Source organism: Macaca mulatta, chromosome 13, assembly GCF_049350105.2.
Source record: "Macaca mulatta isolate MMU2019108-1 chromosome 13, T2T-MMU8v2.0, whole genome shotgun sequence".
Taxonomy (NCBI): Eukaryota; Metazoa; Chordata; class Mammalia; order Primates; family Cercopithecidae; genus Macaca; species Macaca mulatta.
This window is the reverse complement of record NC_133418.1, coordinates 59,057,167-59,072,515: the sequence shown is the minus strand read 5'-3', so window position 1 is coordinate 59,072,515 and position 15,349 is coordinate 59,057,167. Positions and strand designations below refer to the sequence as shown.

Sequence of the window (15,349 nt, the reverse complement as noted above, 5' to 3'; positions counted from 1 at the left end):
TGGTGTACTCACAGCTCACTGCAGTCCCAAATTCCTGGGCTCAAGTGATCCTTCCGCCTCAGCCTCCTGAGTAGCTGGGACTATAGGCTCATACCACCATGCCTGGCTAATTAAAAAAAAAAAATTATGTATATATATATATACACACACACACACACACACACACACATGTATATATGTATATTTGTAGAGACAGGGTTTCACTATGCTGCCTAGGCTGTTTTCAAGCTCCTGGCCTCAAGCAATCCTGCCTTGGCCCCACAATGTGTTGAGATTATAGGCATAAACCACATGCACAGGCCTTTTTTTTCCCCTCTTATAAACAATGCTGCATCAGGCATCTTTGTGCATATATTTCTGTGCACATCTTTGCACATATGTTTCAGTATACAAGTATTTATGTAGGATTAATGCCCGAAATGGAAATTCTGGGCTAAAGGGAGGGTTCACATGTAAAGTATTAAAAGATATGGGCAAGTTGCTCTCCAAAAATGTTTATGCGTTTACATTCTCATCAGCTATGCATAATCTTTCTGGTTTCCCATACTCTTATCAATAATGGGGACAAAAAATGAAAAACAAACACATACACAAAAACCAAACAAACAATAATCTCACTCTTTAAATTTACATGTCATTCATTATGAGTGAGTCTGTGCATTTATTCACACATTTATTTAGCCACTTGTATTTTTTATTCTATAAACTGCAGTTCACATACTTTGTATATTTTTGTATCATGTTATTGATAAGTTTCTAATTGATACATTATATGTCTTTAAATATTAAGAAAATTATTTGTCATATGTGATAGCGTAGTTCCACAATTTTTTTTTGTCTTCTTCTGACCTGTTATGGTGCTTTTACAGCAGTTAAAAATGTTTATGTACTCAAGCTTGTTAGTCTTTTTTCTCAATTATTTTATTTCATGTTAAGAAGAGTCTAATTTGTTCCAAGATAATTTAGACAATTCAACTATCTTTCCTTTACCAGTTTAAAAAATGTTATTATTTTCATGTTATAAGATCATGTTATTTTCATGTTTAAATTAAACAAAAATGTAATATAGGGCACTGGCATAAACTTTTCCCCGAACATTTAGTTAGTTATCTTACACCATTTGTTGAATAATCTATATTTTCTCTTCTGATTTGAAATGCTACCTTTATCATATACTAAATTCGTATATATGATTTGGCTTCCTTTGAACGTTCTACTCTTTCTAGTCCTACATTTGTACCTTATTGTTTTAATTACTGTAGTTCAAACGTATGTTTATAACAATGAGGTCTAGACTATACTTGTTAATCTTCCTTTTAAAAAACATTTCTTCGCTATTTTCACATGGCCTATTTCTCCAGATGACTATGGAATCATTTTGTCAAATTTCTACTCTCCCAACAAAACAAACAAAACTGTTTTTGAGATTTTGATTGGGATTATATTGAATTTATAGACTATGATGGAGAGAACTGACATCTTTACATTACTGAGACTTCCTATCCAAGAACACAGTTTTTATTTCATTTTATTCATATCTTATTTTGTGTTTCTCAGTAAGCATAACTTTAAAGGTTTTACAATACTTTGCCTATGAATTTACCATAATTTATATGACTCTTCCCTTATTGCTGAATCAGTTCCCATCTCTTTCTAGATTAAATGATGTAACAGGGAGCATTAGTATGCTTTGCTCTTTGACTACGTTTTGCCAATTTCCTTAGAATACATTTCCAACGGATCAAAGGATCTAGGCATTTTAAAGGCTTTTGGTAGCTATTGAGAGATGGCCTTTTAGAGAGGCTCAAATAATTGACCCTCCTACTGGCAGTGTCAGAGTACCTGTCCGGCTGAACTCTCACCAGCATTTTGAGTATTAGTATTAATAGTATCTTTGCTAAGGTGGTGTGAATGAGTTAAGAGGTGGGTGGGACACAGCACTGGATGGCTGCCTCTGCCTGTCTGTGAATAGATTTTTAGAAATTTTCTCCTTTGCTACATGCTTTTCTCTACAGAATGCTCAGCGGGCAGTTTTCACTCTTTTTTTTTTTTTTTTTTTTTTTTTTTTTTTTACCTTTGAGCCAACTTTGAAGACGTTTACTTTAGCAATTTCTTAGGTCTTTTGGAAATTTCATTTGTCCACTGATATCTGGGAATGAAGGGTAAATTTTGAGAGGCATGTTTCCATTTTGTTGTGATAGACTTGTCTAATACTAGTCAAGACAGACGAGACCCCCCAACCCCTACCTGCCCCAACACACATACACACAAGTGACTGAGACTCTGCAAATTTCAGCTGAGCAACTTGGGGTTGACTTGGGCCAAGGTTGAGAGAAGGTGTCCAAATTTCATGCTCCAAATAGGTCTCTGGAACAGAAGAGTTCTTCTTGCTTTCCAGCTGCAAATGTCATTTGGATTTCCCAAGCTTAGGAACCAGAAGTGTTCTTTTGTAAAGAAGCAAACGCCAAATTTACTAGGAAGGCCTCAGATGGACAACCAGACAACCATACTGGTAATGCTTCTTTGCTTTGGGGTTACTATCGCTCCTGTATACTTTGGCAGGCTTTGAGCATGGGAATCAGACATTTAAAATGCTCTCCTTTCCATCCAAAAACCCCCTTTGCTGTCACCACCTTGCTGTAGAACCCCCTCCATCAAGATTTTTTGGTGGAGTGGGTCATGCTTTTATAGGGCTGTTTCTTTCAGGGTAAGCCTATTAGGCTTCTAGGATGTTTTAATTGGGGCAGTGTAATTGTAGGGTGCCGTAAAGGCCCTGGCAAGGGGTACTTTATAAATCAGATTATTGTGCTTAGTTGTGTTAATGGACATTTATATGCCCTAAATCCTTCATACAGCAATGAGATAATAGCCCTTAAGGCCATAGTTACTATTTTGGGTAGGACTTACTTGTAAAACTGGATCTTTTTATTGTGAAGCTGTTTTCGGTTAGAGAGTACATAAAGACAGAATTTGAAAGACAGAATTTCAATTTTGTGGTTGCTGTCTTCTATAGCCTAAATGGTAAAATCATTACACACACACACACACACACACACACATAGACACACATATGAAAGCTTTGAACCAGTTAACATTGTGCTCCTGAAGCAGGACTTCTTAATAATGGGGAACTACAAAACCTTAGAGGAATTTGACCAAATGTCCAACCTTTCTCCTGACCAGTAATAATGTTAACTTTCGGGAGACAGGTTCTCTCTGGTTTTGTTTTGTTTGTTTCTCAGTGGTTGCAGCGGCCCAGGGAAGGTTAGGAAGCTATGTTCCAGTGACAGTCAGTGATACAGAGGACAGAGGACACAGGTTATGTGGCTACGGTAGAGAGTCTGAATGCACTGGTTGCATTGACAAGGATTTTCCAGTGCATTTCCATTCCTAGGCTTGAGACTGTTGGACAGAGCACCCAACTGGCTTGACAGGAAGTCCCCTGTCCCCCGGGAGCCTGGGTACTTTGTTTGGAGGTTCATAGTAAGCAAACTGGACGGACTGTGGGTAGCTCGCTGTGCTACTTTGTGATGTGTAGATATGGCTGGAATTGGATAAGACTGAAAATTGCATGACACAGGGGCATAGATCGTTTCCGCAACAGAGAGGATCCAATGCAGTGGGGACATCCCAAATTGACTGCAAATGCCTTCCCCGCCCTTGCCATTGCCTCACTTTTCCCAGATCCTTTTCCCTTTATTTACAGCTAGAAGGCTTCCTAAGTTTCAAGAGCACACACCTGCTTGGTTCCTAGGGTGGCGACTGGGACTATTTGGAAGAAGCTACTCTGAGGGTGGAAACTTTGTCCCAGACACCCCAGAGGACCAAATAATCAGATTATGGGAAAAATTCTCACATTCCAACTAGGTACTTTTGAAACTCACCCGGTGTCTACGATTTCCTTTCCTCTGTTCTCCTTTGCTCCCTGTTCTGCTTCTGGTGCCAAATCTGTTAGTCTGAAGGATGAGCCATCAATGGCAGCGACTTCCATGGAACCATTCGGGCTGCTTCCAGTCTCCCTTCTTTCCCTGTGTAAGCTCTGCCAGAACCCATCTCACCTTTGCTCTGACCTTTCTCTTCTAAGTGACCCTGGACCCCTCATCTGTCTTCTTCCTTCTTACTGGTCCACATCAGTCTTATTTCCTCTTTGGAACCTTTCTCGCCACTCCAGATGTTGGTAGACATTAATCGCATCTGTTGTTTGGGGTTTATACCATCCTGCTGCCCCGCCTAGGGTATTCATAAAGCAAAGAGGCAGTATATATGATGGTTAAGAGTTTGGACCCTGGAGTCTTCACCTGGTTTGAGTCCTGGCTCTGACCCTTGCTGATGTATGGTTCTGACATGACAGTTCACTCCCTGAGCCTCGGTTTCTCACAGAAGACTAGAGCACACCTCATTAGGTAGTCATGAGGCTTAAACACAATTCAAAGCCATTGAAAACTCTTCTTATGGTGGTGGTGGGTAGTAAGCACTCAAGAAGTGTTAGCTGCTGTCGTTGCTGTTATTATAATTATTTTGGTAGATCATCACGCCCCATTGTAAGGTCTTTGACATCTTCCCAGTATCTACCAGACCTGTGTCTACAGGTAATGAGCTCTCCCAGGGGAGGATGAGGATGGCATAAGCCTCATGTCCTCCCCATGCTGACCCTTTGGCTCCCAGGACAGGATGTTTGGCAGCACAGAGGTCCTGCCAAGGCTGTTGGCGAATAAACACTAGCATGTTCTTTAGGAAGCCAATAAGGTGACCTGCAGTTTTCTGTGCAGAGGGTTGGGGTGGGGAGGAGGTGAGTGTGGCAGGAGGTGAGTGTGGCAGGAGGCTTTGCAGAAGTGTGAAGAACTGGGAGCCACTTCTCCTTTGTCTATCCTGTAAACTTGCTGTTTCTGGAGGAAAGGAGTTTAGAGGAATGAGGACTGTGTTGGAGTCAGAGGCCAGGGTTTCAGGTCCTAGTTCCGTCACTTGCCAGCTATGTAAGACTGGGTACCTCACCATCTTTGAGGATGCAGTCTCAGCATCTGTAAAGCTGGGATGATGTACTTCTCAGGAGTGCTGGGGAAATCAGAGAGCAAGTCCCTGTGTAAGTGCTGTGTGAAAAACTACACAAATATTAGTTGTCATAATCAGACACACCCTGTATTAATAGCTTTGATTTCACTATTGCACCTTACTTGTTCCCCCTTCTTTGTCCTTCTGTCCTGTTCTTCCCCTCCTATTTATTTGCCCTGTGTTTCTGCTTCCCTCTTTGGTTGCAAGGGCAGATCTTTATTTAGTCTGCAAGAAAACAGCAGAGGGGAGTAGAGTTCCAGGTTTCTGGCTAGGACCTCTGCTTTCACTTTTTTTTTTTTTTTTTTTTTTTTTTTTTTTTTTTTTTTTTTTTAAAACAGAGTCTCACTTTGTCACCTGGGCTGGAGTGGCACAATCAGAACTCACCACAACCTTCAACTCCTGGGTTCAAGCGATCCTCCTGCCTCAGCCTCCCAAGTAGCTGGTACTATAAGCACGTGCCACCACGCCCAACTAATTTTTTAATTTTTTATTTTTGGAGAACAGGTCTCAGTATATTGCCCACGCTGATCTTGCGCCCCTGGACTCAAGAGATCCTCCCGCCTCGGCCTCCTAATGTGCTGACCTCACGTTGAACCACTTTCCTCTACAGCTTTCAGACGGGCTTAGTGCTGAGACCAAGGTTGGGATGTTCCAAATCCCTGCTCAGAGTTCCTTCTCTGTTCACATGCACTCTTGTCTCCACAGCTGGAGACTAAACTTGTTTAGGGCAAATATTTTTTTTTTTTTTTTTTTTGAGACGGAGTCTCGCCCTGTCACCCAGGCTGGAGTGCAGTGGCCGGATCTCAGCTCACTGCAAGCTCCGCCTCCCGGGTTTGCGCCATTCTCCGGCCTCAGCCTCCCAAGTAGCTGGGACAACAGGCGCCCGCCACCTCGCCCGGCTAGTTTTTTGTATTTCTTAATAGAGACGGGGTTTCACCGTGTTAGCCAGGATGGTCTCGATCTCCTGACCTCGTGATCCGCCTGTCTTGGCCTCCCAAAGTGTTGGGATTACAGGCTTGAGCCACCGCGCCCGGCCTGTTTAGGGCAAATATTATGGTTTGTATTGCTTTGTACAAAGGCAGGTACACAGTAGGCAATCTGTAATTGTTACTCAGTGGTGCTGCTTTTTGGGAAGGGATAAGAAAAATGGGACAAATACTCTTGTAGCCTGTGGGTCAGTACCTCTTAGAGGGCACACTCGAGCAGTGGCCCAAAGGGACACAGGCTCAGGCTTCTGGCCTGAAAGAGTATAGGGCTGAGAGCTGGTCTCCAGGATGGGGTGGTGGGTGAGGTCCTGGTCATCCACATGCTCTGGGCTGAAGGTTAGTCTTGTTTCCTAGCCAGCAGAGGAGAGTTTGGGCAGGCTCATGGTCTGTGGGTTAGCTTGTTTGAAATATGCCTCCAGCTGGTGCATGGTGCTATGCACCTATAGTCCCAGCTGCTCGGGAGGCTGAGTTGGGAGGATAGCTTGAGCCCCAGGAGTTCAAATCCAGCCTGGGCAACATAGTGAGATCTCATCTCGAAAGAAAGAAAGAAAGAAAAGGGAAGAAAAGGGAAGAGAAGGGAAGGGAAGGGAAGGGAGGGGAGGGGAGGGGAGGGGAGGGGAGGGAGGGGAGGGGGGAGGGGAGGGGAGGGGAGGGAAGGGGAGGGGAGGGGAGGGAAGGGAAGGAAAGAAAGAAATGGCAACCCCAATGATAACAGAACAATGTGGTGTTATGGTCCTGGGGAACTTCATTTGTTGTGTGTGGAAAACCGACCAACTGGACCTCTATCCTGTGGCTTAGAAGCATGGAAACTTAGACAGTTGCTGAACGGGGCCTTAGATATTTTCAGACAGCAGAGGAGAGCTGTTTAGCCATAACAGAAGTCCGTGTGGTTGATTCTTTCATTTATCCGTAAGTCACTTCTCGGTTAATTGAGTATGCCCTCCTTGGTGGACTCAGGGTGACATAGGGTAGAGCATCCCAGAAACTGTCACAATTCCTTGGGAACTTATAGTCCATCAGGAAGACAGATACGTTATGAATAGTTACCCAAATGTATATAATTACGGTAAGTAACATAAAGGCAAAGTATGGAGGGGTCATGACTTGCAGGGAGACCTGACTAGTTTGGAGGGTCAGGAAAGGATTCTCCCTCCACATGACACTTAAGAGATCCAAAAGATGAGCAGAGGAAGGGTGTTCAGACAGCCCTAATGCCAGCTAGTGCAAAGACTCTTTGATAATTAGAAGAACACACCTCTTTAAGCCAGTTTATTGCTGAATCATTGTAGTAACTCTGCGTCTGTGATGCCAGTGAGGCAAATGGTGTTCCCTGGAGTCGTGCAGTGCACGGCTGGTACAGTGCAAGGGAGGCTCTGGCTTCAGGAAGAGGAATGGCCCCGGGGTGAGCAGGAGCTCGGGCTGTTAGAGGAAAGCTCTGTGCAACCAGCTGAATGCAGGCAAACCAGGGGAAAAGAGAGAGTGAGGAGTGGGAAGAGGTGGGCCGGGGTTGAGATATGTAGCACATGGAAGTCTCTGTTAAGGATTTGAAGGATTTTAAGTCATTGAAGGGTTTTAAGCAAAGAAACAACTTGGTTATTTTTATATGTTAAAAAGCTTACTCTGGTTGCTGGATGGAGAATGGTTCAGAAGGCCAAAGTAGATGTGGAAAGACCAGATAGGAGGATTTTACAGTCCTGTGCTTGTGGGTAGAAGTACAAAGATTAGAGAAATATTTGGAATGTGGAATGGATAGAATTTAGGGATGGATGATGTGTATGTGGGAGGCATAAAAGGGAAGGAAGAGTCAACCTTTAAAGACTGTCCTGAGAATCAGGAGCTGGCTAAGATGATTGCAAGGAGCATTCAGAGAGAGAGAGGACAGTGTCCTGGATGCCAAGGAAGGGTCGTCTCTAGAAGGAGGGATCCGTGGGTCACTGTGTCAAAAGCCACAGACGTATCTGTTAGGGGCAACTTGGACTTGGCAAAGTCAGGCTTGGTGGATACATAAGTGTGAGAGTCAGGCTGGAACAGGCTGAGGAGTAGATGGGAGATGAGGAAGAGGAGAGAGTAAATGCAGGCAACTCATGAGATGTTTGTGAAGGAAAGAAGTAAGAGTGGGTGGTAGCCAACGGGAAATGTGGGTCTGGGGGGTCAGGTAGGGAGGATAACATGGGAGAGAGTAGGATGGAAGGATCTAGTGGAGACAAAGAAATAGAGAGATACAGGACACAGAGAAGGCGAGTGATAATGAAACGTTCTGGAGAAGGCAGGAAAGGGTGGGAGCCAGTTATCTAAGGCAAGATTGGCTGTGGATAGGGAGTAGGGGTATCTCCATGGAAACAGCAGTGAAGGCGGAGAGGATGAAGTAGATGCAGGTAGGTCTGTCAGTTTGGTGGTGGGAAGCTGGTAGAGTTTCTTTCATGTGGGTTCTGTTGACTCTCTGGAGTAAGAGGCAAGATTGTCTGCTGAGAGGCTGAAGGTGAAATTTATGTGATGGACCAGCACCAGATGAAGCATGAGAAATTTGCAGGAAGAACAAAGGAGTGAGTGGAATCACTAACATCCACATAACATTGTATAATTTACAAATCACCCACACATAGTTCGTTTCATTTAAACCTTATTTCAAACACATGTGTTGGTTGATATTATCCTCTATCTTTAAGATGAAAATAAGGTCCAAATGGGGTTCAAATTATTCTGGGACCTGTGCCCTCCCAGAAGGATGCTGAGGAACCCATTCTGCAATCCACCCTAACCAGCTTAGTGGTTTTTGTCTTTTTAGGTCTGTGCTGCATGGGAATCCCCTTCCTACATTTGAGAAACTTCCCACCATGTGATTCTTAGGGTGAGCAGAGCTAGCCTTTCAGCAGAGAAGCCTAGAAGGCCAATCAATACCTGCCCTCCTGAGCCCCCCGGGTGTCTAGGATGCAGGCAAGCACTGATGCTTCGGCAATTGCACGACACTGCCTGAGGCTCTGAATTGAGAGCTGGTGAGGCCAAGAAGTGGGGATGGTCCCGCTAGGGTGATGGCAGCAGCAGCAATGGCAGTGACATCGGGTTTCCAGGGTCTGTGTCACCAAGGAAAGCACTTGCAGTGGTGACACAGGCTCAGGTGAACTCTTCAAAATGTGCCTGTAGGGAATCTGGGGCTGTGGTTCCAGGACCCGGCTTTCTTTTGCGCCTGCCCATTCCCTGAACCTCTTTCTCCAGGCATTCTGGAGTCTTTGAGCTGCCCTTAGTAAAGTCTTTGTTTGCTCAGTTCAGGCAGAGCCATTTCTGTTGTTTATGGCCAACAACCCTGACTGGTACACCTGCTTAAACCAAGAGCATAGTTATATCTGCAAGAAGAGCCTGCAGCTCACAGTGGTGTATTTAAGTTCTCAACATTCAAGTTATGTAGAAGACTCCAAGTTGAGGAGTGGGCATTCACACTTGTTCTTCTTGCTCAGGAAAATTAACCTCATTCAGACTCAGGAGAACAGAAATGCTTTGAGAAATCTCACAAAATAGGTGGGTACCTTATTCACATGCTAGGGGTTTTCATGTTACTGGAGGAGTTTGGGCATAGAGTGATCCTTGTGTCCAGAGCTTTGGAGCCAGTCAGAAATCAATATTGAGCCATTGGGTTGACTTTGCTACCTAGAATTCAGAGACAGTCCTCAGTTTCTTAGATATGCCTTAAGTCTCAAAAGTCAGGGTTGGTCAGGTGCAGTGGCTCATGCCTGTAATCCCAGCACTTTGGGAGGCTGAGGCGGGCAGATCATGAGGTCAGGAGTTTGAGACCAGCTTGACCGATATGGTGAATCCCTGTCTGTATTAAAAATACAAAAATTAGCTGGGTGTGATGGTGCATGCCTGTAATCCTAGCTACTCAGGAGGCTGAGGCAGGAGAACCGCTTGAACCTGGGAGGCGGAGGTTGCAGTGAGCCGAGATTATGCCATTGCCCTCCAGCCTGGGTGACACAGTGAGACTCCATCTCAAACAAACAAACAAACAAACAAACAAAAAAAAACAGGGTGGCATTTATTTGTTGTTGATACAAAGGTTGCCAAAAAAAGCTCATTCTGGCTTCTGGAGGGCTACCTAAAGAGTGAGTGAGTGATTGGTGAGATCTACCACTGCTACAAAGATGGGGCTTGTGCCCATCCCCGATTTAGATTCAGATGTTGGAGGCACAAGCTCCTGAAGGGCACATCAAGGTTAACCCTACCTTCACATAGACTTACAGGTTTCCCTTGGGCAGATGAAGTAGCCAAGATATTATGTTGCCACTTTGGAGCCCTCAGTCCAAGCCAAGATTGAGTGAGTATGGGCCTTGAATTTCATTCATTTCCTAGTATGAAATCCCTTTGATTTGAGGGGATCTGACAAATTATTCTCTGTTACTTCTGTTGTTACTCTACAAAATATTCTTTTTAAAAGACATTTATAAATCAACAATAATAGTTATTTTAAGACACCAGGGTTAGAAACTATAACTCAAACAAAAGTAAGCAGAGGCATAGATAATTTGACGAATATAACAACAAGTTCATGCTATTAGAATTATGTAGAACGCTATGCACAGCAATAGAGATACATTTTCTTTTGGAGCACGCAAGAAACATTTGTAAAAACTGGCCACATACCAGGCTGCAAAGGAAGCCTCAATAAATTCCGAGGAATGATAATTATGCAGATTATGTTCTTTGAATATAACACTAGAAGACTAAAACTTACCTAGAAAAATCCCATCGGAATAAAATTAAAAAATGAAAAATCTCGTATGTCTGGAAACGAAATAATATTACTAAGAAATTCTTCAATTAAAAGGGAGGCTTACTTGTTAAATTCCTAATGAGTATAAGAGAAATTAATAAAAATAAATAATGATTAATGCTAAATGACAATAAGAATCCTTCCTATTCAAATAAGCAGGACATAGCTAAAACAGTTGTCAGAGAAGAATCTATTGCTTTAAATCTACTTTTTCGGAAATAAAAAACTTAATATCAAGTGAGTTAAGAATTCTACCCAAAAGGCTTGAAAAGAACAACAGAACAAATCAAAGTAAACAAGAAGGAAAGAAATAATAAACATAGGGACAAGAATCAATGAAGAATGAACAAACAAATACAAACAATAGACAAACTAGACAAACACAACAAAAAACTTGTTTTTCCTTTTGGAAATATAAACAGCAGGAAGTATCTTATTAATATTTCATAGTTAATGAAAATGTGAATCAAAGACTAATCAGCAAAAAGATTAATAAACAAGATACAGATGGAAAAGGGAGAAACAGCTATATGATACAACTGGTAAGATAACTAAATTATGAATAACTTCATCTTGCTAAATTTGGAAACCTTATATGAACTGAAAATATTTAGAGAACACGATTGGTATTGGTCTATATTGGTAAAAGAAAAGCCTATATTGGTAAAAGAAGAAATAGAAAACTTAAATAAACCAGTAGGCACCAGAACATTAAAGTGGTAATCAAAGACCTCCAATCCAAAAAGGCACCTGGCCCAGACGGTTTTACAGTAAAATTCTAGCCATCTAAAGTTAGAAAATAGAAAAATAACAAAAACTACCATTCTCGTTTTTGAGCTGAACATAACATTTGTCCCACAATTAGATAAGGATAATAATAGAAAATTACTGACCTCTTTTGCTTATGATTCCAGATACAAAAATCCTAAAAAAATTGTTGTAGCTTATTAAATGTTAATATTGAAAGTATTTATTGTCTTTTGGTAAGTTTGTTCAGAAGTAAAAGGATGGTTTAACATAATATAATTCACCACATTAATACACAAAAAGAAAAAAATCACATAATTATCTCAGTAAATGTAGAAAAGATATGATAAAGTTAAATGCCTATTTATACTGAAAAACCTAGAACACAAATCATACTTAATGGAGAAAGATGCATTACATTTTAAGACTAGTAGTAAGACAAGGATAATACCCATTACCCCCCGTTGTTGTTAGCACAACACTGGACTTTCTAGACAACTGTAAATGAAGAACAAAAAGGATGGGAATTAGAAGGGAAGGAATGAAACTATCACTATTTGCAGATAATGTGATAATCTACATAGTAAAAATGGCAGATCCTACCATTAGAGTTAAGCAAGGTTGCCAGATGCAAGATCAGCTTATGCATTGCAATAGAATTTCTCAATACCAGCAAAAACTGATTAGAAAATATAATTTAAAAATAATATTCATGAAAGCAACAAAAACTATTACATATTTAGGAAATAAACAAGCTCTCTATAGGTAAAATATTAAAACTTTTAAAAGCTATAAAAAGAAGCATGAATAAATGGAGTAATTTTTACATGTTTTAGTCAATATAAAGTTGACAATATAAAGTTATGTTAATTCTCCCTCAATTTTTTGATTTTTGAAACAGAGTCTAGCTCTGTTGCTCAGGCTGGAGTCCAGTGGCATGATCTTGGCTCACCGCAACCTCCTCCTCCTGGGTTCAAACGATTCTGGTGCCTCAGCCTCCTGAGTAGCTGGGATTACAGATGTGCACTACCACACCTGGCTAATTTTTCTATTTTTAGCAGAGATGGAGTATCACCATATTGGCCAAGCTGGTCTCAAACTTCTGACCTCAAGTGATCTGCCTGCCTTGGCCTCCCAAAGTGCTGGGATTACAGGTGTGAACCACTGTGTCCGGCCACAATTCTCCCCAAATTAACCTATAAAATCAAGGCAATCTCAACAAAATTCCAGCAGGATATTTTTAAGGAGCTTGATGATGTATTTTAGAAGTTGTATGGAAGATTAAGAGGTTCATGAATAACAACTTTGAGAAAGGAGAACACAGGGAGGAATGTTGCCCTATCAGATATTAAGATATATTGTATCAAGATATTAAGACATAGCCTTATTGTGGCAAAATAGAACAGAGTAACAGAGTAGAGCACTCAGTTGACAGACCCATGTGCGTAAGGAATTTAATGAATGATAAAGATGACCTACTAAGGGAATTGGATCCTGTGGCAGATTCCATTCCCAAAGAGGATTGCAGCGTTATCTCCCTCCCATGTGTGCTTCTTTACAAAGTGACTTTGAGCCTCTTCCTGTTAGAGGTGAAATGTATGTTTCCTCGCTGTGATTCTGGGCAGGTTTGTGATGACAGTGGAAGTCATGCTAAATGATTTCTGAAGTTATATATAAAGCTAATATAGCCTGAGCAAGTGATGTTAAGGTTTTATAAAGTCATACAGCTTTTGAATTTTTCTTTGTCTTGGAACTCAGCCATCATAATGTGAAGAAACCCAAGCAGCCTGTGCAGAGGCACTAGTGGAGAGGAACTCAGGTGCTCCTGCCCTCAGTCTTAACTGAACTCTCAGCTGACAGCCATCACCAACTTGCCAACCACAGGAGTGAGCCAACTTGAGGGTGGATCTTTCAGTCCCAGTGGAGCCATTTCAGCTGACACTCCATGGTAAAAAGATGAACCATCCTTGCTGATCCTTGCCAGTGCTGCAGACACATGAGCAAAATAAATGTTTTTGTTGTTTTAAGCCACTACATTTTGGAGTGTTTTGTTATACTGCTGTGTTAAACAGGTCTCTGTGTCATACCATATACATATATTGGTTCTAAATGTTGAAGATAATACAGTTTGTGGAATATTATATAATAGACTATCTTTGTAACATAGGAGTGGGGAAGGATTTCTTAAGCAAAATCCTAAATACACAAATCATGTGCCCAAAATGGATGACTTTGATTAAATAGGAGGTAAGCAATTTTGCCCAATGAGAAATTGATAAAATGAACAGAAAGATAATTGTTTGGGTGACTCTAGTTGTAAATATCAACAGTCTAATATTTGGAATTTATAAGGAACTGTTGCAAATCAAGAAAAAAAAAAAGCAGCCCCTATGAAAAAGCAATCAAAGACTGAAAACTTTCAGTTTACAAGGAAGCTTATATGACTAAAAAGCATATGAAGTATGCAAACTCACAAATGAGTAGAAAAAAAAAAATCAAGATTTTATGTTACACCTAGCTGAGTGGCAGAACTTGGAGAGTAGAGGTTATTAGTTTCTTAGGGTTGCCATAGCAAAGTACCAAACACTCGGTGGCTTAAATAACAGGAACTTATTTGCTTATAGTTTCTGAGGCTAGAAGTTCAAAATCGAGGTGTCAGCAGGGTAGGGTTCTTTTAAGAGGTGTGGGAAAGAATCAGTTCCAGGCTTCTCTCCTAGCTTACAGTGGTTTGCTGACAATCTTTGGCCTTCCTTGGCTTGTAGATGCCTCATCCCAATCTCTGCCTTCATCTTCACATTATGTTCTCCTGTGTCTGTCCATATGGTCTTCCCTCTATACATGACTGCCTTTGCATCCAAATATTTTCCTTTCTACAAAGACACCAGTCATGTTGGATTGGGACCCTTCCTAATGACCTCAACTTGACTGCATTTTAAAACGTGGTCACATTCTGAGCTACTGGGAGTTATGACTTTAACATATCTTTCTTGGGGGACATATTTCAATCCATAACACTGAGTATTGTGCAACGTTGGTGGGGATGTGAGCCTTCGAAACCCTCAGGCTATGCTGGTGGGAGGGAGAATGGGAGCAGCCTAGCAGTACTCAGTGAAGCCAAGTATACTCACACCATGTGACGCAGCTTTCCTAATCCCAGGAATACATGCTGGAGAATTTCCCATATAGATTTTTTTGTGTGTATTTTTAGTAGAGATGGGGTTCACCATGTTGTCTAGGCTGGTCTCAAACTCCTCAGCTCAAGTGATCAGCCTGCCTTGGCCTCCCAAAGTGCTGGGATTACAGCTGTGAGTATACCGCTCCCATCATAGCCTCCCATACAGATTCATAAGTACATATACGGGAAGATAATTACAGCATTGTTCGTGGTAGTGAGGAGTTGGAAACATTCTAGTTATCCATCCTTGTGGGGCTGGATATGTTAAATCTGGTGGGTACAGATTATGGAACAGTATGCAGCATCTAGGAGAAATGACTAGATGCATGCATGGCAATGTGGATAGATCTCAAAAACATCATGCTAGGTGAAAAAAGGAAGAGACCAGATGATATCTAAAGCATGAGAACATAACATTTCTATACATTAAAATATATGCATACAAGACAATAGTCAAAGCACATATACATATAAGCACAATACAATGCTTGTCAATATGGGGAGAGAAACTGGTCTGTGGAATGGAGAGAAAGAGAATTAGTAAAAAGTGGGGCATGCAGGGTTGTGTGTTGACCTCAAACAGTAATGTCTCATGAACAGAAGAATTTGTTCAAATCAACCCTGAATCCT

At 41.6% G+C, this 15,349-nt stretch overlaps 1 long non-coding RNA gene across 1 annotated transcript in view; it reads left to right on the top strand.

Moving 5' to 3' along the window:
• The window catches only part of LOC144333760 (uncharacterized), a 199,442-nt gene extending 185,891 nt beyond the window's left edge, over positions 1-13,551 (top strand). Inside the window, exon 4 of the long non-coding RNA XR_013402753.1 lies at positions 13,303-13,551. This is a non-coding gene — a long non-coding RNA (uncharacterized LOC144333760). The remainder of the gene's footprint in view (positions 1-13,302) is intronic.
• The last annotated feature ends 1,798 nt before the right edge of the window (positions 13,552-15,349 follow it).